Consider the following 23,786-nt stretch of genomic DNA (forward strand, 5'->3'; position numbering starts at 1 on the left):
AGCTGCGGTTTTGAGGATGACTCTGCATCTTCCCTTGTCTCCTGGTAAGCTCGCCGTGTCATGGTTCTTCTTCAAGGGTCTCGCTGCTTTCCTTACTTTCCTTCCTTCCTCCAAGACAGGAAGATCGGAAGCAGTTACCATGGCGCTGGGAAGGCTGCTGACGAGAACGACAGCAATTTGATCTGCTTCGGCTTCAGGTCGATGGTTGTTTCCGACGACCGAATTGGTTGCTGTGTTGAGGTCCACTGTGGGGAGCGGTTCCGGTGTGCCGGTAAAGTTGAGTTCACTTGGCCGACACAGCTTTCTCTGTCCGGGTGAGAATGCTACTGGAGAAATTCTTATTTCACTTTTCCCGCCTGAGTGCAGGCGAGCCTTATTGCTGGGTGGTTGTCATCCGTGGTCGTACAGACCTTCCCAGTAGGCGTTGGAAGTTCTGGGCTCGTCATTCCCCGCTCTTGCGCAAACGGGGATGTGGCCGCAAGCCCAGAAGCTTTGCGCAAGACTGCACCTGCAAGTTGTTTTAAACACGCCATCAGGGGAGAGCGCGAACGCAGTCCCCCACTATCGCAAATTATGCAGTCGGGATTCCCACATTTGGGGAATTCGCAGGGGTCAGCTCAACCCATGTGCAATGGCTGAGCCTCGCCCTGGGTGAACCACCTTCTTGATCATGGTATCTCCCCTGCCAGGTAAGTATGAGTTGGACGAGTCTCACTCAGACGAGACTCTCACACACGCAGCATGCTAAGTGGTGGTGTCATCGGCTGCTTCACAACAAACACACGCACTGGACCTGTGTCCAAGTTCAGCATCTGCCCTTGCGCTCGACGGACGCCACACGTTCGGAGGCACCTCCTACAGCCACGACCGGCCTTGTGATTTTGGACGCTCTGGCCTTCTGGACACTTCCCGGTGGCGTCTCGCCTTCACATCTTTCCCCTGACGCCGCCGTCTCTGCGGTCCAAATGTCAGAAAGTAGAGCAAAAGTGAAGGGCAACAGACAAAGGAAATGTGACATTGTTGTTACCAGAGTTGTTACTTCATTAGCCAGAAGTTTGAGTGCCGCAGCTAGTTTCCACGCAATCTTCTGACGCCGGAGCAATGCATTATGGGAATGCGTTCTGTATTATGCCGCGTCGGCGCTCTCCCGCGATCACATGCACAAGCCAAATGACACTGAAATACTTTTGTAGTTGCTCATACTGGCGATAGGATTAATAAGGACAGTACTCTCGTTATGTCAAAGAGTGAGGCTGTGTTGCACATTCCACTCTTGTGGCTTCATGCTGAGCAAAGACAGCGACAGCAAGTGGCATAGTCCAGTTGCTGCAGGCATTCCACGGGGAGACTGGAGTACTGAGTCCACGTCACTGTTTCAAACATATTCACATTGGACTGTGGCCTCCATTGTGTGCTTACCGAGGACTATTCTGATGTGGCTGAGTAAAATCAGTTTATTGCCGCTTCATGCATAGACCGACGTGCACCGCATGAGCTTCAATAACGAATGGGTCACGAAACACTGGTTTGATATTATGGCTGCAAAACAACACAGGTGCATCTTTTTATTGTTTACAATGTGCGCGCGGGGTTGTCGTTTGGCATCAAAAGTCTTTGGTTCGTTATCTTTCGTGCTTCCAAATAAGTCTCGGAAACGATAGCTCAATTTCAACAGTTGAATGCACCAGGAAGAATGATACACAGCTGCGGGGACTCGTCTTCTAAGCGGGTGCAGGAGCAAGTCCGAGGCACTTCTGGTCAGACGTCTTTTACCTAGCTTTTACCTCCTGTCCTATGCCTCTATGTGTGCCCCGGTGGTCTTAGCTGCTTGGAGCCGCTCGATAATGAGTGTGCAAAAGGGTGTGGAAAAGAAAAGCCAAGGCCGAGTGAAAAGATACAGCGAGTCCACAAGTCTGCTCCGGTCACACTATCTAACATGTGCCAAGAGAGGCGCCTATATGTAACTACATCTAACAGCGTGTTGACGTTTGAGGTCGTCGTGAGTCAGTGTGTGCAACCGGGACTTTAGCTTGTTTTGTCAGAAATGACATGCTCCCCTCTGAGCTTTCAATGCTATCGCTTCTCGGCCTTTTGGCTAAGATCAAGTGTAGTATCTGTTCTTATCAGTTTAATATCTGATATGTCTCCTATCTGGGGACCAAATATTAAATTGCTTTTTGGGACAGGGAGCTGAGCTCGGGGCTTGCGCCGTCCGCTCCACGCATCGACCTGGTATTGCAGTATCTCCGGGAGCGGTGCACTTCTCCTTCTCATGTTGACAGCAAAGGCAGCTTCACGCAGGTCGTTTGACAGCATCCGGCATGTTTTGCCCGATACCGTGCGATGCTCACCAAAGACCAATGAAAGTGTTTACGTTTGGTGCCACCCGAGCAGGTGGCGGTACGCTGTGGAAAATATGCCCTGCGACAGTGTCTGCGCCCTCCGTGGACCCTCTTTGCCTTCCCAGCAGCATCAACACCTTACAAAGGGAGCACAATGCATAAAGCAGCGTGTTCTCCGGCCATGCCTCCTGCACTCTTCCACCGGCTCCTGATACTCGGGTCTCTTGCGCACTTCCCAGGGGCCAGCGGGTGTCGCAGTGATCGACAGCTGGGTGGAATCTGACAAAATGGTCTCGTCTGGTGGAAGCCTTCCGAGTTTCCTCGACAAACCAACCAAGTAAGGGACCGCGGCTTTCCGCCCTCTGTTTTGCTTCTCGCGGTCAGGTGTCGTGGCCCTTCCTTTGCTGGATTTGACATAGAGCCACTTTGGGATAGCCACAGGTGGTTAGAGCCTGTAAAATGCGTGTCTGCTCCTTCGGTTAGGGCTATTTTCTGCTCTGTTGTTTGCGGCTCTGACAGCTCCTAGCTTGGGTTCCAGTGTGCGAAGGCGGTACAAGTGTAGGAACGGGCCAGCGCGGGTAGGTTTACCGTAGACCTCAATGTTGAGGCTTCCATCCATCCCCGGCCGCACTTCACAGTCCGAAGATTGGCAAACCCGCGTGTCATCCACACATCGGAAGCAGTGGCTGTCTTTAGTTCCTGTGCAGGATCCCCGTAGTTTTCTTTCCACGTCTTCCATGTACACGATAGCCACAATGGCTGAGAGCGGTGAGCCCACGGCAGAGCCATGTCTTGGCCTGTAGAAACACATACGGAATTGCAAGCATGTGCCCTTAAGGCACATTTGCAGGAAATCATATACTTGCTCTGGAGTGAGGTTGCTTGTGTCTTGGAGGCTGGAGTGCTACTGTTGCCCTTCTTCTGCCAGTGTCTATTGCTGCAGTGGTGGAGATAGGTGTAAACGGGGAGGTGATGTCGACTCATACCAGGGTCTCTTCCGGAGATAACCTGAGGGTCTGAATCTCATTAGTGAAGTCTGTGGAGCTGTGGACATGGGGTGGGGTACTGCCAAGCAGTGGGGCCAGAATGGTGGCTGGGTATTTGGCAATACTGACCGTGGAAGAGTCGAATCTGCTGGCAACAACAGGCCTGAGTGGACCTCCCGCCTTGTGAATTTTGGGCAGTCCGTAAATGCAAGGTGTGACTTCTCCGGGATGCAGGCGGTAGGTAGCACGTGTGACACTCTACACCGTCCTCTTTTTTCCCGGCCTCTGAAGACATTCCGTGATCTTCTTGTATTCACCGGTGGGATTGCTCTTCGGTCGTTCGTGTTCAGTGTCGTCACCGAGCAGAGCCGTTAGGTTGGCCTTGCGAGCTGCGGTTTTGAGGATGACTCTGCATCTTCCCTTGTCTCCTGGTAAGCTCGCCGTGTCATGGTTCTTCTTCAAGGGTCTCGCTGCTTTCCTTACTTTCCTTCCTTCCTCCAAGACAGGAAGATCGGAAGCAGTTACCATGGCGCTGGGAAGGCTGCTGACGAGAACGACAGCAATTTGATCTGCTTCGGCTTCAGGTCGATGGTTGTTTCCGACGACCGAATTGGTTGCTGTGTTGAGGTCCACTGTGGGGAGCGGTTCCGGTGTGCCGGTAAAGTTGAGTTCACTTGGCCGACACAGCTTTCTCTGTCCGGGTGAGAATGCTACTGGAGAAATTCTTATTTCACTTTTCCCGCCTGAGTGCAGGCGAGCCTTATTGCTGGGTGGTTGTCATCCGTGGTCGTACAGACCTTCCCAGTAGGCGTTGGAAGTTCTGGGCTCGTCATTCCCCGCTCTTGCGCAAACGGGGATGTGGCCGCAAGCCCAGAAGCTTTGCGCAAGACTGCACCTGCAAGTTGTTTTAAACACGCCATCAGGGGAGAGCGCGAACGCAGTCCCCCACTATCGCAAATTATGCAGTCGAGATTCCCACATTTGGGGAATTCGCAGGGGTCAGCTCAACCCATGTGCAATGGCTGAGCCTCGCCCTGGGTGAACCACCTTCTTGATCATGGTATCTCCCCTGCCAGGTAAGTATGAGTTGGACGAGTCTCACTCAGACGAGACTCTCACACACGCAGCATGCTAAGTGGTGGTGTCATCGGCTGCTTCACAACAAACACACGCACTGGACCTGTGTCCAAGTTCAGCATCTGCCCTTGCGCTCGACGGACGCCACACGTTCGGAGGCACCTCCTACAGCCACGACCGGCCTTGTGATTTTGGACGCTCTGGCCTTCTGGACACTTCCCGGTGGCGTCTCGCCTTCACATCTTTCCCCTGACGCCGCCGTCTCTGCGGTCCAAATGTCAGAAAGTAGAGCAAAAGTGAAGGGCAACAGACAAAGGAAATGTGACATTGTTGTTACCAGAGTTGTTACTTCATTAGCCAGAAGTTTGAGTGCCGCAGCTAGTTTCCACGCAATCTTCTGACGCCGGAGCAATGCATTATGGGAATGCGTTCTGTATTATGCCGCGTCGGCGCTCTCCCGCGATCACATGCACAAGCCAAATGACACTGAAATACTTTTGTAGTTGCTCATACTGGCGATAGGATTAATAAGGACAGTACTCTCGTTATGTCAAAGAGTGAGGCTGTGTTGCACATTCCACTCTTGTGGCTTCATGCTGAGCAAAGACAGCGACAGCAAGTGGCATAGTCCAGTTGCTGCAGGCATTCCACGGGGAGACTGGAGTACTGAGTCCACGTCACTGTTTCAAACATATTCACATTGGACTGTGGCCTCCATTGTGTGCTTACCGAGGACTATTCTGATGTGGCTGAGTAAAATCAGTTTATTGCCGCTTCATGCATAGACCGACGTGCACCGCATGAGCTTCAATAACGAATGGGTCACGAAACACTGGTTTGATATTATGGCTGCAAAACAACACAGGTGCATCTTTTTATTGTTTACAATGTGCGCGCGGGGTTGTCGTTTGGCATCAAAAGTCTTTGGTTCGTTATCTTTCGTGCTTCCAAATAAGTCTCGGAAACGATAGCTCAATTTCAACAGTTGAATGCACCAGGAAGAATGATACACAGCTGCGGGGACTCGTCTTCTAAGCGGGTGCAGGAGCAAGTCCGAGGCACTTCTGGTCAGACGTCTTTTACCTAGCTTTTACCTCCTGTCCTATGCCTCTATGTGTGCCCCGGTGGTCTTAGCTGCTTGGAGCCGCTCGATAATGAGTGTGCAAAAGGGTGTGGAAAAGAAAAGCCAAGGCCGAGTGAAAAGATACAGCGAGTCCACAAGTCTGCTCCGGTCACACTATCTAACATGTGCCAAGAGAGGCGCCTATATGTAACTACATCTAACAGCGTGTTGACGTTTGAGGTCGTCGTGAGTCAGTGTGTGCAACCGGGACTTTAGCTTGTTTTGTCAGAAATGACATGCTCCCCTCTGAGCTTTCAATGCTATCGCTTCTCGGCCTTTTGGCTAAGATCAAGTGTAGTATCTGTTCTTATCAGTTTAATATCTGATATGTCTCCTATCTGGGGACCAAATATTAAATTGCTTTTTGGGACAGGGAGCTGAGCTCGGGGCTTGCGCCGTCCGCTCCACGCATCGACCTGGTATTGCAGTATCTCCGCGAGCGGTGCACTTCTCCTTCTCATGTTGACAGCAAAGGCAGCTTCACGCAGGTCGTTTGACAGCATCCGGCATGTTTTGCCCGATACCGTGCGATGCTCACCAAAGACCAATGAAAGTGTTTACGTTTGGTGCCACCCGAGCAGGTGGCGGTACGCTGTGGAAAATATGCCCTGCGACAGTGTCTGCGCCCTCCGTGGACCCTCTTTGCCTTCCCAGCAGCATCAACACCTTACAAAGGGAGCACAATGCATAAAGCAGCGTGTTCTCCGGCCATGCCTCCTGCACTCTTCCACCGGCTCCTGATACTCGGGTCTCTTGCGCACTTCCCAGGGGCCAGCGGGTGTCGCAGTGATCGACAGCTGGGTGGAATCTGACAAAATGGTCTCGTCTGGTGGAAGCCTTCCGAGTTTCCTCGACAAACCAACCAAGTAAGGGACCGCGGCTTTCCGCCCTCTGTTTTGCTTCTCGCGGTCAGGTGTCGTGGCCCTTCCTTTGCTGGATTTGACATAGAGCCACTTTGGGATAGCCACAGGTGGTTAGAGCCTGTAAAATGCGTGTCTGCTCCTTCGGTTAGGGCTATTTTCTGCTCTGTTGTTTGCGGCTCTGACAGCTCCTAGCTTGGGTTCCAGTGTGCGAAGGCGGTACAAGTGTAGGAACGGGCCAGCGCGGGTAGGTTTACCGTAGACCTCAATGTTGAGGCTTCCATCCATCCCCGGCCGCACTTCACAGTCCGAAGATTGGCAAACCCGCGTGTCATCCACACATCGGAAGCAGTGGCTGTCTTTAGTTCCTGTGCAGGATCCCCGTAGTTTTCTTTCCACGTCTTCCATGTACACGATAGCCACAATGGCTGAGAGCGGTGAGCCCACGGCAGAGCCATGTCTTGGCCTGTAGAAACACATACGGAATTGCAAGCATGTGCCCTTAAGGCACATTTGCAGGAAATCATATACTTGCTCTGGAGTGAGGTTGCTTGTGTCTTGGAGGCTGGAGTGCTACTGTTGCCCTTCTTCTGCCAGTGTCTATTGCTGCAGTGGTGGAGATAGGTGTAAACGGGGAGGTGATGTCGACTCATACCAGGGTCTCTTCCGGAGATAACCTGAGGGTCTGAATCTCATTAGTGAAGTCTGTGGAGCTGTGGACATGGGGTGGGGTACTGCCAAGCAGTGGGGCCAGAATGGTGGCTGGGTATTTGGCAATACTGACCGTGGAAGAGTCGAATCTGCTGGCAACAACAGGCCTGAGTGGACCTCCCGCCTTGTGAATTTTGGGCAGTCCGTAAATGCAAGGTGTGACTTCTCCGGGATGCAGGCGGTAGGTAGCACGTGTGACACTCTACACCGTCCTCTTTTTTCCCGGCCTCTGAAGACATTCCGTGATCTTCTTGTATTCACCGGTGGGATTGCTCTTCGGTCGTTCGTGTTCAGTGTCGTCACCGAGCAGAGCCGTTAGGTTGGCCTTGCGAGCTGCGGTTTTGAGGATGACTCTGCATCTTCCCTTGTCTCCTGGTAAGCTCGCCGTGTCATGGTTCTTCTTCAAGGGTCTCGCTGCTTTCCTTACTTTCCTTCCTTCCTCCAAGACAGGAAGATCGGAAGCAGTTACCATGGCGCTGGGAAGGCTGCTGACGAGAACGACAGCAATTTGATCTGCTTCGGCTTCAGGTCGATGGTTGTTTCCGACGACCGAATTGGTTGCTGTGTTGAGGTCCACTGTGGGGAGCGGTTCCGGTGTGCCGGTAAAGTTGAGTTCACTTGGCCGACACAGCTTTCTCTGTCCGGGTGAGAATGCTACTGGAGAAATTCTTATTTCACTTTTCCCGCCTGAGTGCAGGCGAGCCTTATTGCTGGGTGGTTGTCATCCGTGGTCGTACAGACCTTCCCAGTAGGCGTTGGAAGTTCTGGGCTCGTCATTCCCCGCTCTTGCGCAAACGGGGATGTGGCCGCAAGCCCAGAAGCTTTGCGCAAGACTGCACCTGCAAGTTGTTTTAAACACGCCATCAGGGGAGAGCGCGAACGCAGTCCCCCACTATCACAAATTATGCAGTCGAGATTCCCACATTTGGGGAATTCGCAGGGGTCAGCTCAACCCATGTGCAATGGCTGAGCCTCGCCCTGGGTGAACCACCTTCTTGATCATGGTATCTCCCCTGCCAGGTAAGTATGAGTTGGACGAGTCTCACTCAGACGAGACTCTCACACACGCAGCATGCTAAGTGGTGGTGTCATCGGCTGCTTCACAACAAACACACGCACTGGACCTGTGTCCAAGTTCAGCATCTGCCCTTGCGCTCGACGGACGCCACACGTTCGGAGGCACCTCCTACAGCCACGACCGGCCTTGTGATTTTGGACGCTCTGGCCTTCTGGACACTTCCCGGTGGCGTCTCGCCTTCACATCTTTCCCCTGACGCCGCCGTCTCTGCGGTCCAAATGTCAGAAAGTAGAGCAAAAGTGAAGGGCAACAGACAAAGGAAATGTGACATTGTTGTTACCAGAGTTGTTACTTCATTAGCCAGAAGTTTGAGTGCCGCAGCTAGTTTCCACGCAATCTTCTGACGCCGGAGCAATGCATTATGGGAATGCGTTCTGTATTATGCCGCGTCGGCGCTCTCCCGCGATCACATGCACAAGCCAAATGACACTGAAATACTTTTGTAGTTGCTCATACTGGCGATAGGATTAATAAGGACAGTACTCTCGTTATGTCAAAGAGTGAGGCTGTGTTGCACATTCCACTCTTGTGGCTTCATGCTGAGCAAAGACAGCGACAGCAAGTGGCATAGTCCAGTTGCTGCAGGCATTCCACGGGGAGACTGGAGTACTGAGTCCACGTCACTGTTTCAAACATATTCACATTGGACTGTGGCCTCCATTGTGTGCTTACCGAGGACTATTCTGATGTGGCTGAGTAAAATCAGTTTATTGCCGCTTCATGCATAGACCGACGTGCACCGCATGAGCTTCAATAACGAATGGGTCACGAAACACTGGTTTGATATTATGGCTGCAAAACAACACAGGTGCATCTTTTTATTGTTTACAATGTGCGCGCGGGGTTGTCGTTTGGCATCAAAAGTCTTTGGTTCGTTATCTTTCGTGCTTCCAAATAAGTCTCGGAAACGATAGCTCAATTTCAACAGTTGAATGCACCAGGAAGAATGATACACAGCTGCGGGGACTCGTCTTCTAAGCGGGTGCAGGAGCAAGTCCGAGGCACTTCTGGTCAGACGTCTTTTACCTAGCTTTTACCTCCTGTCCTATGCCTCTATGTGTGCCCCGGTGGTCTTAGCTGCTTGGAGCCGCTCGATAATGAGTGTGCAAAAGGGTGTGGAAAAGAAAAGCCAAGGCCGAGTGAAAAGATACAGCGAGTCCACAAGTCTGCTCCGGTCACACTATCTAACATGTGCCAAGAGAGGCGCCTATATGTAACTACATCTAACAGCGTGTTGACGTTTGAGGTCGTCGTGAGTCAGTGTGTGCAACCGGGACTTTAGCTTGTTTTGTCAGAAATGACATGCTCCCCTCTGAGCTTTCAATGCTATCGCTTCTCGGCCTTTTGGCTAAGACTGCGGTCACCTCCTACGGGTGGGGAATTGTATGCTTTTGTGGCATAGGATTCTGCCAGTCATTGGGAGGACATTCTTGGCACTTTACAGTGCATTATAACTTTATTGTTTTCACAGCAACTAAAGGTAAGTAAATTTTTTCTAATTGGTTTTTAGTTATTTATCTGTTGTTTTAATTGTATTTATTGCATACTTTTTTCATTTTAGCTGGTGGTGCCTCCATCATGTCGGCTAGCCATGCCGGTATGCGGAGGCACCACAGCGTGCGTTTTACACTCAAGCAAGTGGATGGTGAAGAAGTTGGAATGTCCAGACTGGACTTTTCCCGGAAAATCATCCAACAGACCCTGAAATTCAAACCGGAAGATCTGAATTGCATTTTGACACTGCCTTTTCACAAAGGCTTTGATGTAAGTTTTCAGTCTGCTGCAACTCTGAGAGATTTTTGGCAAAGGTATGAGGATGCTAAACCCCAGTTGTCTGTGTTCAATGTGGAAAAACTGACTGACAATGCTGCTAAAACTGTTATTGTCCGAATGTTTAATGAGACAGTGACCGCAGACGACATTTGTTTTTGGCTGGGAAGATATTGCACGGTTAAAGGCCAGGCTATGAAGGTGAGAGACGAAGACGGCATCTGGAATTGTGCCTGGAGGGTCCCCATCCAACAATGGCAGGACCCTCAGGGCTTCCAGGGCCTGAAACATCTCCCATCGATGATAGTTCTGGGAGAAAACCGAGGCTACATACACTACCAGGGTCAGCCCAAGCTCTGCCGCAAGTGTGGAGAGCACGGGCACCTGGCAGAGGCATGTCAGCAGACTGTGTGTCGAAAATGTAGAGAAATTGGTCACACTTTTGAACAATGTACCAATGGCAGAAGGTGCAACCTCTGTGGAGATTCAAATCATCTCTTCAGAGACTGCCCAAAATCATTTGCCAACAAGCTGAAGGCTGGGAAAGGAAAACAAAATGAGGAAATAGGAGAGGAAAATGTGAGGGCCCAAAAGGCCTCTGAAACTGTTGAAAATTCAAATCTCCCGCCAAAACCTGTGATTGGAGGAGAGGAATCAGGTGAGGCGGGAGAGAGGGCGGAGCCTACAGAAGCCCAGGAAACCACGACTCAAAGTGGCCTGTTGCCAAGTGAGGGGTGCACTCACCTGGACAGCAGCCAAGAAATATCAGAGAGTGTGGAAGAAGACACCATTCCAAATGCCCAAAAGGCCAAAAGACTTGCTTCAGAGCTGTCTTCTGACTCTTCTCTATTATCAGAAAAGAGGGGAAGGCCAGAGGTCCTCTCAGACAGTTCTATGGAGGAGCCGCGGGTCTTCCCCTCAGGCTCACCAAATGAACTGTCCTTTTTAAATATCGTTTTGCAGTCAACCCCAAGGGCGAAGAGGACTTTGAATGATAGACTCCAGGAAAGACCGACACCCAGACGCCGACAGGGAAGGGAGCCCCTCCCCCTCCAGCCCTCACCAACTGGAGTGAAGGAGGAGCTTCATTCACAAGATATTTCTTAGTCACAGTTTAAATTTTAAGTTGTTTTTTTATTCATTTATTTATTTTTTTTAGGCCCTTTTAGTTGTTTATTGGTTTTAAAAAAAAAAAAAAAAAAAAAAAAAAAAAATCATACTTGTGACTCTCACCTTCTCCACCATCAATGTGAGAAGTGTGAAGTCGAAAGTTAGAGCTCAGAGTGTTTTATCCTTCCTTCAAACTTTTAAGTCAGATGTGTTTCTATTACAAGAATGTGGTTTACCCTTTTTAAAAAGCTACAAACAGTGGGAGGAAATGTGGCCACAAACATCCTTATGGAGCGGGTCAAATGAGAACAAAAATGACGGAGTGGCCATTTTAATCAACAACCCCCACGTTACGGTGAAGGGGAGCACCGTGGTGAGAGAGGGACGAGCACTATCAGCACACTTGACTTTTATGGGACAGGATTTTAACCTCTTAAATATTTATGGTTTTAACGAAAAAAATGAAAGGTATGATTTTTTAGAAAACTTGCAGTCCCACATGTTAGGCCGGGTACCTATAGTGGTGGGGGGGGATTTTAATTGCATTTTAAGCAGGAAAGACAGAAGGGGGGCGGGAGAAGATTTTAAAGTTGATAAAACATCGGTTTTATTACAAGCCATGAGTAGGGATTTCAAACTGCACGATTGTTATAAAGCCATGCATCCTAGAGAGGAGGGCTTCACCTGGTTCAGTGGCGACAGCACCAGAGCCTCTCGCATAGATTACATATTCACACGGGATTGGCCACCTACTGATGCTAGATTGACCCCTGTCTTTTTCTCTGATCACCTGATTCTCTCCTGCACTCTCTCACTCCCCTCGGGTGTGGTAGTGGGAAGAGGTCCGTGGAAACTGAATTGCTCCCTGCTGGAAGATCAAGACTTGGTCAGTCAGTACAGGGAGCGGTTCAAGGACTGGCAGACCCTTCAAGACTTGCATGTTTCACGAGCACAGTGGTGGGAAATGGTGAAGTTAAGGACCCGGCTTTTCTTTCAACAAGCAGGACGGAAAAAATCTTACAAAGAAAAAAGATACATGATAGGACTGCAAAAACGCTTACAACGTTATTTTAACTTAACACTAAAAGGGCTGAATTTCAAGGAAGAAATCAAGCAGGTAAAAAATGAAATGGCTACTCTAGCAAAAATCAAAAGTAAAGGTGTTATCTTAAGGAGCAAGGAAAAAGAAATAGAAGAAGGGGAAAAATGCACCCGCTATTTCTTTAAAAAAATCCTAAGCAAGCCAGGAGGTATTTTAAAATTACAAAATAAAGAAGGGCGCATAGTGGAAACAACAACTGAAATAAATGAAACAATAGAACGCTTTTATCAAGAACTCTATGCAACTAAAAATACAAAGCCTGAAGCTATTTTAGAAGTTTTAGGTTTTATTGAAAAATCAGTGAGCGAAAATGTGCTTTTAAAACAGGATTTTACTCTCAAAGAGTTAAATAAATGCGTCGTGGCTTTTAAGAAGGGGAAGTCCCCAGGTGAGGATGGGCTCCCCTTGGAATTTTATTTAACTTTTTGGGATATTTTAGCACCAGAGTTACTCGCTGTTTTTAAGGAATTTGAACAAAGTAGCCGACTACCTGACAGTTTTAGAGTAGGGATAGTGACACTCCTTTATAAGACAAAAGACAAGACCGATCTTAAAAATTGGAGACCTATTACCCTTTTAAACTGTGACTGCAAAATTTTTAGTAAACTTTTAGCGACACGTATGTCCATGTTTTTAGATGACTTGATTGACCCGGATCAAACCTGTGCCATCCCAGGGAGGAAGATCACAGACAGCCTCATGCTGATTCGTGACACCATCTGTCTTGCGAGAGACAGAAACATTCGGTTAGTAGTCCTAAATTTAGACTTTGAGAAAGCCTTTGATCGGGTCTCGCACCAGTACCTTTTTAGGGTACTGCAAAGAATGGGTTTTCCGGAAAGATTCGTAGCGTGGGTGGGACTGCTGTACCGGGATATTACCAGCAAATTTGTGGTTAACGGGAATCTGACAAAAGCAGTCCAAATTAACTGCGGTGTCCGTCAGGGATGCCCGTTATCTGCCCTCCTGTATGTTTTATGTATAGAACCTCTGGCACAGATTTTGAGAAGGGACAGATGGATTAAAGGGGCGACTATTCCAGGGGGACTCGTACCAAAATGTATTTTATATATGGACGATTTTAACATTTTATGCACGGATATTTTATCTGTTAAAAGAGCACTGGACCTGACTGACTTTTATGGACGGGCCTCTGGGTCAAAACTAAATAGAGAAAAGACCCAAGCCCAGTTTTATGGACCCTGGACGGAATCGGAGAAGACGGGACTTCCCCTGACTGTGACACAGACTGACCAAAAAATACTGGGAATTAAATTTGGCAAGGACGGGGGAGGTGAAACAAATTGGGGCGACGTGGTAGGGAAAGTTAGGCAAAGACTGGGGTTTTGGGGACTGAGACAGCTGACCCTGGAAGGAAAGGTTTTAATCATAAAAGCTGTGATTTTACCTCTGCTTTTATTGATCAGCTCTGTTTTTACCCCCAAAAGAAACGTTCTTGTAGACCTGGACCGAGCCATTTTTTACTTCCTTTGGGGCTCCAAGTGGGAGAGAGTGAGGAGAGAAGTCATGAAAAAAATCAAAAGGAAAAGGAGGAAAAGGAGTGCCAGACCTCCAAATATTCCTTGGAGCGAGATACACGTCCCTACACCTGATGAGTGCGATGAGCCCATCCAGTAATCCCAAAACAAAAGCGCTGGCACGATACTGGATGGGCTCCTACTTAAGACGGCTCAAACTGATCCCCTTAGATCAAACTGTACCTGTTTCCTTTAATTTACCACCAGCATATGCTTTTATAAGGACCTTTTTAAGACATTTTAATCTGGAAAAAGAAACTTTTGACGTTTTAAAAAATCATCGCTCTGTCGTTTCTGTTGTGCAGGAGCGGGATCCAGTGAGTCCAGTGCGCGGGCTCGCACTCGGCGAGCCCACAGATGTTTGGCGCAACGTCAACCACCCGGCTCTCCCAAACAGACTTCGGGACCTGGCATGGATGGTGGCTCACGAGGTCCTCCCAGTCAGGTCCGTTATGCACTCCCGAGGAATGGCAGCAAACTCAACTTGTCCCCGACCGGGTTGTGGTGCCCCTGAGACGGTGCGGCATCTCCTCTGGGAGTGCAGTGCTGCCAGAGACCTGTGGGCGACAGCCGGCGACCTAAATTTCCCGGACTTGCCAGCAAGGGAGGTCCTAAACGCACAGCTCGTGCTCTATGGGGCGAGCCACCAGAAGTTAAACTGCAAGGAGTTTGAAAAGCAGTGGCTCGCCCTCGCCGCTATCAAAGACGCCATCTGGACCTCCCGCAACTTGCTGGTAAGGAGGCACAGACAGACCCCCCCCGTGGCTGTGATCCGAATGGCTGCAGCGACTCTGACAGCTGCAAGCGGCGGGCCAAGGACACAGTCACAAAGAAGAGTCGTCTGTGCCCACCCGGAGGTGGCACCCGGAGCTTCACAGCAAAGGTCTCGGCAACGACGGCCTGGCTCTCCGGGAGAGGAAGGAGGGAGAAATGAAGAAGGATGAGGGCCTCGGGACGTCCTGGCAGCGTCCTGGAGAATTACTGTCTGGGAGAGTGGGGTGAACTCACTATTGATAAGGACTCACTGCACTCCTGTGCAACAGACGACACTGAAGCTTATTATGACTTTTTAAAATGGTCTGTATAAATTTTACACATTTTGCTGCCTGCAACACTTTTAATTTTACAGAATTTTTACTGATTTTATTTTTACTTAAATTATTGGTGTTGTAAATAATTGAATTTTAAAAGGCATCTTTAAAAAATGTTTTGAAATGTGGTAAATTTTTTGTAACAGTGACAATAAACATGTTAAAAAAAAAAAAAAAAAAAAAAATCTGTTCTTATCAGTTTAATATCTGATATGTCTCCTATCTGGGGACCAAATATTAAATTGCTTTTTGGGACAGGGAGCTGAGCTCGGGGCTTGCGCCGTCCGCTCCACGCATCGACCTGGTATTGCAGTATCTCCGGGAGCGGTGCACTTCTCCTTCTCATGTTGACAGCAAAGGCAGCTTCACGCAGGTCGTTTGACAGCATCCGGCATGTTTTGCCCGATACCGTGCGATGCTCACCAAAGACCAATGAAAGTGTTTACGTTTGGTGCCACCCGAGCAGGTGGCGGTACGCTGTGGAAAATATGCCCTGCGACAGTGTCTGCGCCCTCCGTGGACCCTCTTTGCCTTCCCAGCAGCATCAACACCTTACAAAGGGAGCACAATGCATAAAGCAGCGTGTTCTCCGGCCATGCCTCCTGCACTCTTCCACCGGCTCCTGATACTCGGGTCTCTTGCGCACTTCCCAGGGGCCAGCGGGTGTCGCAGTGATCGACAGCTGGGTGGAATCTGACAAAATGGTCTCGTCTGGTGGAAGCCTTCCGAGTTTCCTCGACAAACCAACCAAGTAAGGGACCGCGGCTTTCCGCCCTCTGTTTTGCTTCTCGCGGTCAGGTGTCGTGGCCCTTCCTTTGCTGGATTTGACATAGAGCCACTTTGGGATAGCCACAGGTGGTTAGAGCCTGTAAAATGCGTGTCTGCTCCTTCGGTTAGGGCTATTTTCTGCTCTGTTGTTTGCGGCTCTGACAGCTCCTAGCTTGGGTTCCAGTGTGCGAAGGCGGTACAAGCGTAGGAACGGGCCAGCGCGGGTAGGTTTACCGTAGACCTCAATGTTGAGGCTTCCATCCATCCCCGGCCGCACTTCACAGTCCGAAGATTGGCAAACCCGCGTGTCATCCACACATCGGAAGCAGTGGCTGTCTTTAGTTCCTGTGCAGGATCCCCGTAGTTTTCTTTCCACGTCTTCCATGTACACGATAGCCACAACGGCTGAGAGCGGTGAGCCCACGGCAGAGCCATGTCTTGGCCTGTAGAAACACATACGGAATTGCAAGCATGTGCCCTTAAGGCACATTTGCAGGAAATCATATACTTGCTCTGGAGTGAGGTTGCTTGTGTCTTGGAGGCTGGAGTGCTACTGTTGCCCTTCTTCTGCCAGTGTCTATTGCTGCAGTGGTGGAGATAGGTGTAAACGGGGAGGTGATGTCGACTCATACCAGGGTCTCTTCCGGAGATAACCTGAGGGTCTGAATCTCATTAGTGAAGTCTGTGGAGCTGTGGACATGGGGTGGGGTACTGCCAAGCAGTGGGGCCAGAATGGTGGCTGGGTATTTGGCAATACTGACCGTGGAAGAGTCGAATCTGCTGGCAACAGGCCTGAGTGGACCTCCCGCCTTGTGAATTTTGGGCAGTCCGTAAATGCAAGGTGTGACTTCTCCGGGATGCAGGCGGTAGGTAGCACGTGTGACACTCTACACCGTCCTCTTTTTTCCCGGCCTCTGAAGACATTCCGTGATCTTCTTGTATTCACCGGTGGGATTGCTCTTCGGTCGTTCGTGTTCAGTGTCGTCACCGAGCAGAGCCGTTAGGTTGGCCTTGCGAGCTGCGGTTTTGAGGATGACTCTGCATCTTCCCTTGTCTCCTGGTAAGCTCGCCGTGTCATGGTTCTTCTTCAAGGGTCTCGCTGCTTTCCTTACTTTCCTTCCTTCCTCCAAGACAGGAAGATCGGAAGCAGTTACCATGGCGCTGGGAAGGCTGCTGACGAGAACGACAGCAATTTGATCTGCTTCGGCTTCAGGTCGATGGTTGTTTCCGACGACCGAATTGGTTGCTGTGTTGAGGTCCACTGTGGGGAGCGGTTCCGGTGTGCCGGTAAAGTTGAGTTCACTTGGCCGACACAGCTTTCTCTGTCCGGGTGAGAATGCTACTGGAGAAATTCTTATTTCACTTTTCCCGCCTGAGTGCAGGCGAGCCTTATTGCTGGGTGGTTGTCATCCGTGGTCGTACAGACCTTCCCAGTAGGCGTTGGAAGTTCTGGGCTCGTCATTCCCCGCTCTTGCGCAAACGGGGATGTGGCCGCAAGCCCAGAAGCTTTGCGCAAGACTGCACCTGCAAGTTGTTTTAAACACGCCATCAGGGGAGAGCGCGAACGCAGTCCCCCACTATCACAAATTATGCAGTCGAGATTCCCACATTTGGGGAATTCGCAGGGGTCAGCTCAACCCATGTGCAATGGCTGAGCCTCGCCCTGGGTGAACCACCTTCTTGATCATGGTATCTCCCCTGCCAGGTAAGTATGAGTTGGACGAGTCTCACTCAGACGAGACTCTCACACACGCAGCATGCTAAGTGGTGGTGTCATCGGCTGCTTCACAACAAACACACGCACTGGACCTGTGTCCAAGTTCAGCATCTGCCCTTGCGCTCGACGGACGCCACACGTTCGGAGGCACCTCCTACAGCCACGACCGGCCTTGTGATTTTGGACGCTCTGGCCTTCTGGACACTTCCCGGTGGCGTCTCGCCTTCACATCTTTCCCCTGACGCCGCCGTCTCTGCGGTCCAAATGTCAGAAAGTAGAGCAAAAGTGAAGGGCAACAGACAAAGGAAATGTGACATTGTTGTTACCAGAGTTGTTACTTCATTAGCCAGAAGTTTGAGTGCCGCAGCTAGTTTCCACGCAATCTTCTGACGCCGGAGCAATGCATTATGGGAATGCGTTCTGTATTATGCCGCGTCGGCGCTCTCCCGCGATCACATGCACAAGCCAAATGACACTGAAATACTTTTGTAGTTGCTCATACTGGCGATAGGATTAATAAGGACAGTACTCTCGTTATGTCAAAGAGTGAGGCTGTGTTGCACATTCCACTCTTGTGGCTTCATGCTGAGCAAAGACAGCGACAGCAAGTGGCATAGTCCAGTTGCTGCAGGCATTCCACGGGGAGACTGGAGTACTGAGTCCACGTCACTGTTTCAAACATATTCACATTGGACTGTGGCCTCCATTGTGTGCTTACCGAGGACTATTCTGATGTGGCTGAGTAAAATCAGTTTATTGCCGCTTCATGCATAGACCGACGTGCACCGCATGAGCTTCAATAACGAATGGGTCACGAAACACTGGTTTGATATTATGGCTGCAAAACAACACAGGTGCATCTTTTTATTGTTTACAATGTGCGCGCGGGGTTGTCGTTTGGCATCAAAAGTCTTTGGTTCGTTATCTTTCGTGCTTCCAAATAAGTCTCGGAAACGATAGCTCAATTTCAACAGTTGAATGCACCAGGAAGAATGATACACAGCTGCGGGGACTCGTCTTCTAAGCGGGTGCAGGAGCAAGTCCGAGGCACTTCTGGTCAGACGTCTTTTACCTAGCTTTTACCTCCTGTCCTATGCCTCTATGTGTGCCCCGGTGGTCTTAGCTGCTTGGAGCCGCTCGATAATGAGTGTGCAAAAGGGTGTGGAAAAGAAAAGCCAAGGCCGAGTGAAAAGATACAGCGAGTCCACAAGTCTGCTCCGGTCACACTATCTAACATGTGCCAAGAGAGGCGCCTATATGTAACTACATCTAACAGCGTGTTGACGTTTGAGGTCGTCGTAAGTCAGTGTGTGCAACCGGGACTTTAGCTTGTTTTGTCAGAAATGACATGCTCCCCTCTGAGCTTTCAATGCTATCGCTTCTCGGCCTTTTGGCTAAGACTGCGGTCACCTCCTACGGGTGGGGAATTGTATGCTTTTGTGGCATAGGATTCTGCCAGTCATTGGGAGGACATTCTTGGCACTTTACAGTGCATTATAACTTTATTGTTTTCACAGCAACTAAAGGTAAGTAAATTTTTTCTAATTGGTTTTTAGTTATTTATCTGTTGTTTTAATTGTATTTATTGCATACTTTTTTTCATTTTAGCTGGTGGTGCCTCCATCATGTCGGCTAGCCATGCCGGTATGCGGAGGCACCACAGCGTGCGTTTTACACTCAAGCAAGTGGATGGTGAAGAAGTTGGAATGTCCAGACTGGACTTTTCCCGGAAAATCATCCAACAGACCCTGAAATTCAAACCGGAAGATCTGAATTGCATTTTGACACTGCCTTTTCACAAAGGCTTTGATGTAAGTTTTCAGTCTGCTGCAACTCTGAGAGATTTTTGGCAAAGGTATGAGGATGCTAAACCCCAGTTGTCTGTGTTCAATGTGGAAAAACTGACTGACAATGCTGCTAAAACTGTTATTGTCCGAATGTTTAATGAGACAGTGACCGCAGACGACATTTGTTTTTGGCTGGGAAGATATTGCACGGTTAAAGGCCAGGCTATGAAGGTGAGAGACGAAGACGGCATCTGGAATTGTGCCTGGAGGGTCCCCATCCAACAATGGCAGGACCCTCAGGGCTTCCAGGGCCTGAAACATCTCCCATCGATGATAGTTCTGGGAGAAAACCGAGGCTACATACACTACCAGGGTCAGCCCAAGCTCTGCCGCAAGTGTGGAGAGCACGGGCACCTGGCAGAGGCATGTCAGCAGACTGTGTGTCGAAAATGTAGAGAAATTGGTCACACTTTTGAACAATGTACCAATGGCAGAAGGTGCAACCTCTGTGGAGATTCAAATCATCTCTTCAGAGACTGCCCAAAATCATTTGCCAACAAGCTGAAGGCTGGGAAAGGAAAACAAAATGAGGAAATAGGAGAGGAAAATGTGAGGGCCCAAAAGGCCTCTGAAACTGTTGAAAATTCAAATCTCCCGCCAAAACCTGTGATTGGAGGAGAGGAATCAGGTGAGGCGGGAGAGAGGGCGGAGCCTACAGAAGCCCAGGAAACCACGACTCAAAGTGGCCTGTTGCCAAGTGAGGGGTGCACTCACCTGGACAGCAGCCAAGAAATATCAGAGAGTGTGGAAGAAGACACCATTCCAAATGCCCAAAAGGCCAAAAGACTTGCTTCAGAGCTGTCTTCTGACTCTTCTCTATTATCAGAAAAGAGGGGAAGGCCAGAGGTCCTCTCAGACAGTTCTATGGAGGAGCCGCGGGTCTTCCCCTCAGGCTCACCAAATGAACTGTCCTTTTTAAATATCGTTTTGCAGTCAACCCCAAGGGCGAAAAGGACTTTGAATGATAGACTCCAGGAAAGACCGACACCCAGACGCCGACAGGGAAGGGAGCCCCTCCCCCTCCAGCCCTCACCAACTGGAGTGAAGGAGGAGCTTCATTCACAAGATATTTCTTAGTCACAGTTTAAATTTTAAGTTGTTTTTTTATTCATTTATTTATTTTTTTTAGGCCCTTTTAGTTGTTTATTGGTTTTAAAAAAAAAAAAAAAAAAAAAAAATCATACTTGTGACTCTCACCTTCTCCACCATCAATGTGAGAAGTGTGAAGTCGAAAGTTAGAGCTCAGAGTGTTTTATCCTTCCTTCAAACTTTTAAGTCAGATGTGTTTCTATTACAAGAATGTGGTTTACCCTTTTTAAAAAGCTACAAACAGTGGGAGGAAATGTGGCCACAAACATCCTTATGGAGCGGGTCAAATGAAAACAAAAATGACGGAGTGGCCATTTTAATCAACAACCCCCACGTTACGGTGAAGGGGAGCACCGTGGTGAGAGAGGGACGAGCACTATCAGCACACTTGACTTTTATGGGACAGGATTTTAACCTCTTAAATATTTATGGTTTTAACGAAAAAAATGAAAGGTATGATTTTTTAGAAAACTTGCAGTCCCACATGTTAGGCCGGGTACCTATAGTGGTGGGGGGGGATTTTAATTGCATTTTAAGCAGGAAAGACAGAAGGGGGGCGGGAGAAGATTTTAAAGTTGATAAAACATCGGTTTTATTACAAGCCATGAGTAGGGATTTCAAACTGCACGATTGTTATAAAGCCATGCATCCTAGAGAGGAGGGCTTCACCTGGTTCAGTGGCGACAGCACCAGAGCCTCTCGCATAGATTACATATTCACACGGGATTGGCCACCTACTGATGCTAGATTGACCCCTGTCTTTTTCTCTGATCACCTGATTCTCTCCTGCACTCTCTCACTCCCCTCGGGTGTGGTAGTGGGAAGAGGTCCGTGGAAACTGAATTGCTCCCTGCTGGAAGATCAAGACTTGGTCAGTCAGTACAGGGAGCGGTTCAAGGACTGGCAGACCCTTCAAGACTTGCATGTTTCACGAGCACAGTGGTGGGAAATGGTGAAGTTAAGGACCCGGCTTTTCTTTCAACAAGCAGGACGGAAAAAATCTTACAAAGAAAAAAGATACATGATAGGACTGCAAAAACGCTTACAACGTTATTTTAACTTAACACTAAAAGGGCTGAATTTCAAGGAAGAAATCAAGCAGGTAAAAAATGAAATGGCTACTCTAGCAAAAATCAAAAGTAAAGGTGTTATCTTAAGGAGCAAGGAAAAAGAAATAGAAGAAGGGGAAAAATGCACCCGCTATTTCTTTAAAAAAATCCTAAGCAAGCCAGGAGGTATTTTAAAAATTACAAAATAAAGAAGGGCGCATAGTGGAAACAACAACTGAAATAAATGAAACAATAGAACGCTTTTATCAAGAACTCTATGCAACTAAAAATACAAAGCCTGAAGCTATTTTAGAAGTTTTAGGTTTTATTGAAAAATCAGTGAGCGAAAATGTGCTTTTAAAACAGGATTTTACTCTCAAAGAGTTAAATAAATGCGTCGTGGCTTTTAAGAAGGGGAAGTCCCCAGGTGAGGATGGGCTCCCCTTGGAATTTTATTTAACTTTTTGGGATATTTTAGCACCAGAGTTACTCGCTGTTTTTAAGGAATTTGAACAAAGTAGCCGACTACCTGACAGTTTTAGAGTAGGGATAGTGACACTCCTTTATAAGACAAAAGACAAGACCGATCTTAAAAATTGGAGACCTATTACCCTTTTAAACTGTGACTGCAAAATTTTTAGTAAACTTTTAGCGACACGTATGTCCATGTTTTTAGATGACTTGATTGACCCGGATCAAACCTGTGCCATCCCAGGGAGGAAGATCACAGACAGCCTCATGCTGATTCGTGACACCATCTGTCTTGCGAGAGACAGAAACATTCGGTTAGTAGTCCTAAATTTAGACTTTGAGAAAGCCTTTGATCGGGTCTCGCACCAGTACCTTTTCAGGGTACTGCAAAGAATGGGTTTTCCGGAAAGATTCGTAGCGTGGGTGGGACTGCTGTACCGGGATATTACCAGCAAATTTGTGGTAAACGGGAATCTGACAAAAGCAGTCCAAATTAACTGCGGTGTCCGTCAGGGATGCCCGTTATCTGCCCTCCTGTATGTTTTATGTATAGAACCTCTGGCACAGATTTTGAGAAGGGACAGATGGATTAAAGGGGCGACTATTCCAGGGGGACTCGTACCAAAATGTATTTTATATATGGACGATTTGAACATTTTATGCACGGATATTTTATCTGTTAAAAGAGCACTGGACCTGACTGACTTTTATGGACGGGCCTCTGGGTCAAAACTCAATAGAGAAAAGACCCAAGCCCAGTTTTATGGACCCTGGACGGAATCGGAGAAGACGGGACTTCCCCTGACTGTGACACAGACTGACCAAAAAATACTGGGAATTAAATTTGGCAAGGACGGGGGAGGTGAAACAAATTGGGGCGACGTGGTAGGGAAAGTTAGGCAAAGACTGGGGTTTTGGGGACTGAGACAGCTGACCCTGGAAGGAAAGGTTTTAATCATAAAAGCTGTGATTTTACCTTTGCTTTTATTGATCAGCTCTGTTTTTACCCCCAAAAGAAACGTTCTTGTAGACCTGGACCGAGCCATTTTTTACTTCCTTTGGGGCTCCAAGTGGGAGAGAGTGAGGAGAGAAGTCATGAAAAAATCAAAAGGAAAAGGAGGAAAAGGAGTGCCAGACCTCCAAATATTCCTTGGAGCGAGATACACGTCCCTACACCTGATGAGTGCGATGAGCCCATCCAGTAATCCCAAAACAAAAGCGCTGGCACGATACTGGATGGGCTCCTACTTAAGACGGCTCAAACTGATCCCCTTAGATCAAACTGTACCTGTTTCCTTTAATTTACCACCAGCATATGCTTTTATAAGGACCTTTTTAAGACATTTTAATCTGGAAAAAGAAACTTTTGACGTTTTAAAAAATCATCGCTCTGTCGTTTCTGTTGTGCAGGAGCGGGATCCAGTGAGTCCAGTGCGCGGGCTCGCACTCGGCGAGCCCACAGATGTTTGGCGCAACGTCAACCACCCGGCTCTCCCAAACAGACTTCGGGACCTGGCATGGATGGTGGCCCACGAGGTCCTCCCAGTCAGGTCCGTTATGCACTCCCGAGGAATGGCAGCAAACTCAACTTGTCCCCGACCGGGTTGTGGTGCCCCTGAGACGGTGCGGCATCTCCTCTGGGAGTGCAGTGCTGCCAGAGACCTGTGGGCGACAGCCGGCGACCTAAATTTCCCGGACTTGCCAGCAAGGGAGGTCCTAAACGCACAGCTCGTGCTCTATGGGGCGAGCCACCAGAAGTTAAACTGCAAGGAGTTTGAAAAGCAGTGGCTCGCCCTCGCCGCTATCAAAGACGCCATCTGGACCTCCCGCAACTTGCTGGTAAGGAGGCACAGACAGACCCCCCCCGTGGCTGTGATCCGAATGGCTGCAGCGACTCTGACAGCTGCAAGCGGCGGGCCAAGGACACAGTCACAAAGAAGAGTCGTCTGTGCCCACCCGGAGGTGGCACCCGGAGCTTCACAGCAAAGGTCTCGGCAACGACGGCCTGGCTCTCCGGGAGAGGAAGGAGGGAGAAATGAAGAAGGATGAGGGCCTCG

At 49.0% G+C, this 23,786-nt stretch overlaps 6 non-coding genes and 1 pseudogene across 6 annotated transcripts; 3 read left to right on the top strand and 4 right to left on the bottom strand.

The window, feature by feature from the left end:
• Positions 1–533: 533 nt before the first annotated feature.
• LOC129180563 (U1 spliceosomal RNA) lies at positions 534–697 on the bottom strand. The gene has a single exon (XR_008570194.1). It is a non-coding gene; the product is annotated as a U1 spliceosomal RNA (small nuclear RNA).
• A 1,378-nt stretch (positions 698–2,075) lies between these two features.
• Positions 2,076–2,266, top strand: LOC129180611 (U2 spliceosomal RNA). The gene has a single exon (XR_008570237.1). It is a non-coding gene; the product is annotated as a U2 spliceosomal RNA (small nuclear RNA).
• Positions 2,267–4,248: 1,982 nt separating this feature from the next.
• On the bottom strand, positions 4,249–4,412 carry LOC129180557 (U1 spliceosomal RNA). Its single transcript, XR_008570188.1, has one exon. It is a non-coding gene; the product is annotated as a U1 spliceosomal RNA (small nuclear RNA).
• Positions 4,413–5,790: 1,378 nt separating this feature from the next.
• Positions 5,791–5,981, top strand: LOC129180630 (U2 spliceosomal RNA). The gene has a single exon (XR_008570255.1). It is a non-coding gene; the product is annotated as a U2 spliceosomal RNA (small nuclear RNA).
• Positions 5,982–7,963: 1,982 nt separating this feature from the next.
• Positions 7,964–8,127, bottom strand: LOC129180702 (U1 spliceosomal RNA). Its single transcript, XR_008570298.1, has one exon. It is a non-coding gene; the product is annotated as a U1 spliceosomal RNA (small nuclear RNA).
• A 6,791-nt stretch (positions 8,128–14,918) lies between these two features.
• LOC129180659 (U2 spliceosomal RNA) lies at positions 14,919–15,126 on the top strand (annotated as a pseudogene).
• A 1,979-nt stretch (positions 15,127–17,105) lies between these two features.
• On the bottom strand, positions 17,106–17,269 carry LOC129180703 (U1 spliceosomal RNA). Its single transcript, XR_008570299.1, has one exon. It is a non-coding gene; the product is annotated as a U1 spliceosomal RNA (small nuclear RNA).
• Positions 17,270–23,786: the final 6,517 nt, after the last annotated feature.

This window comes from Dunckerocampus dactyliophorus, chromosome 4, assembly GCF_027744805.1.
Source record: "Dunckerocampus dactyliophorus isolate RoL2022-P2 chromosome 4, RoL_Ddac_1.1, whole genome shotgun sequence".
In the NCBI taxonomy this organism is placed as follows: Eukaryota; Metazoa; Chordata; class Actinopteri; order Syngnathiformes; family Syngnathidae; genus Dunckerocampus; species Dunckerocampus dactyliophorus.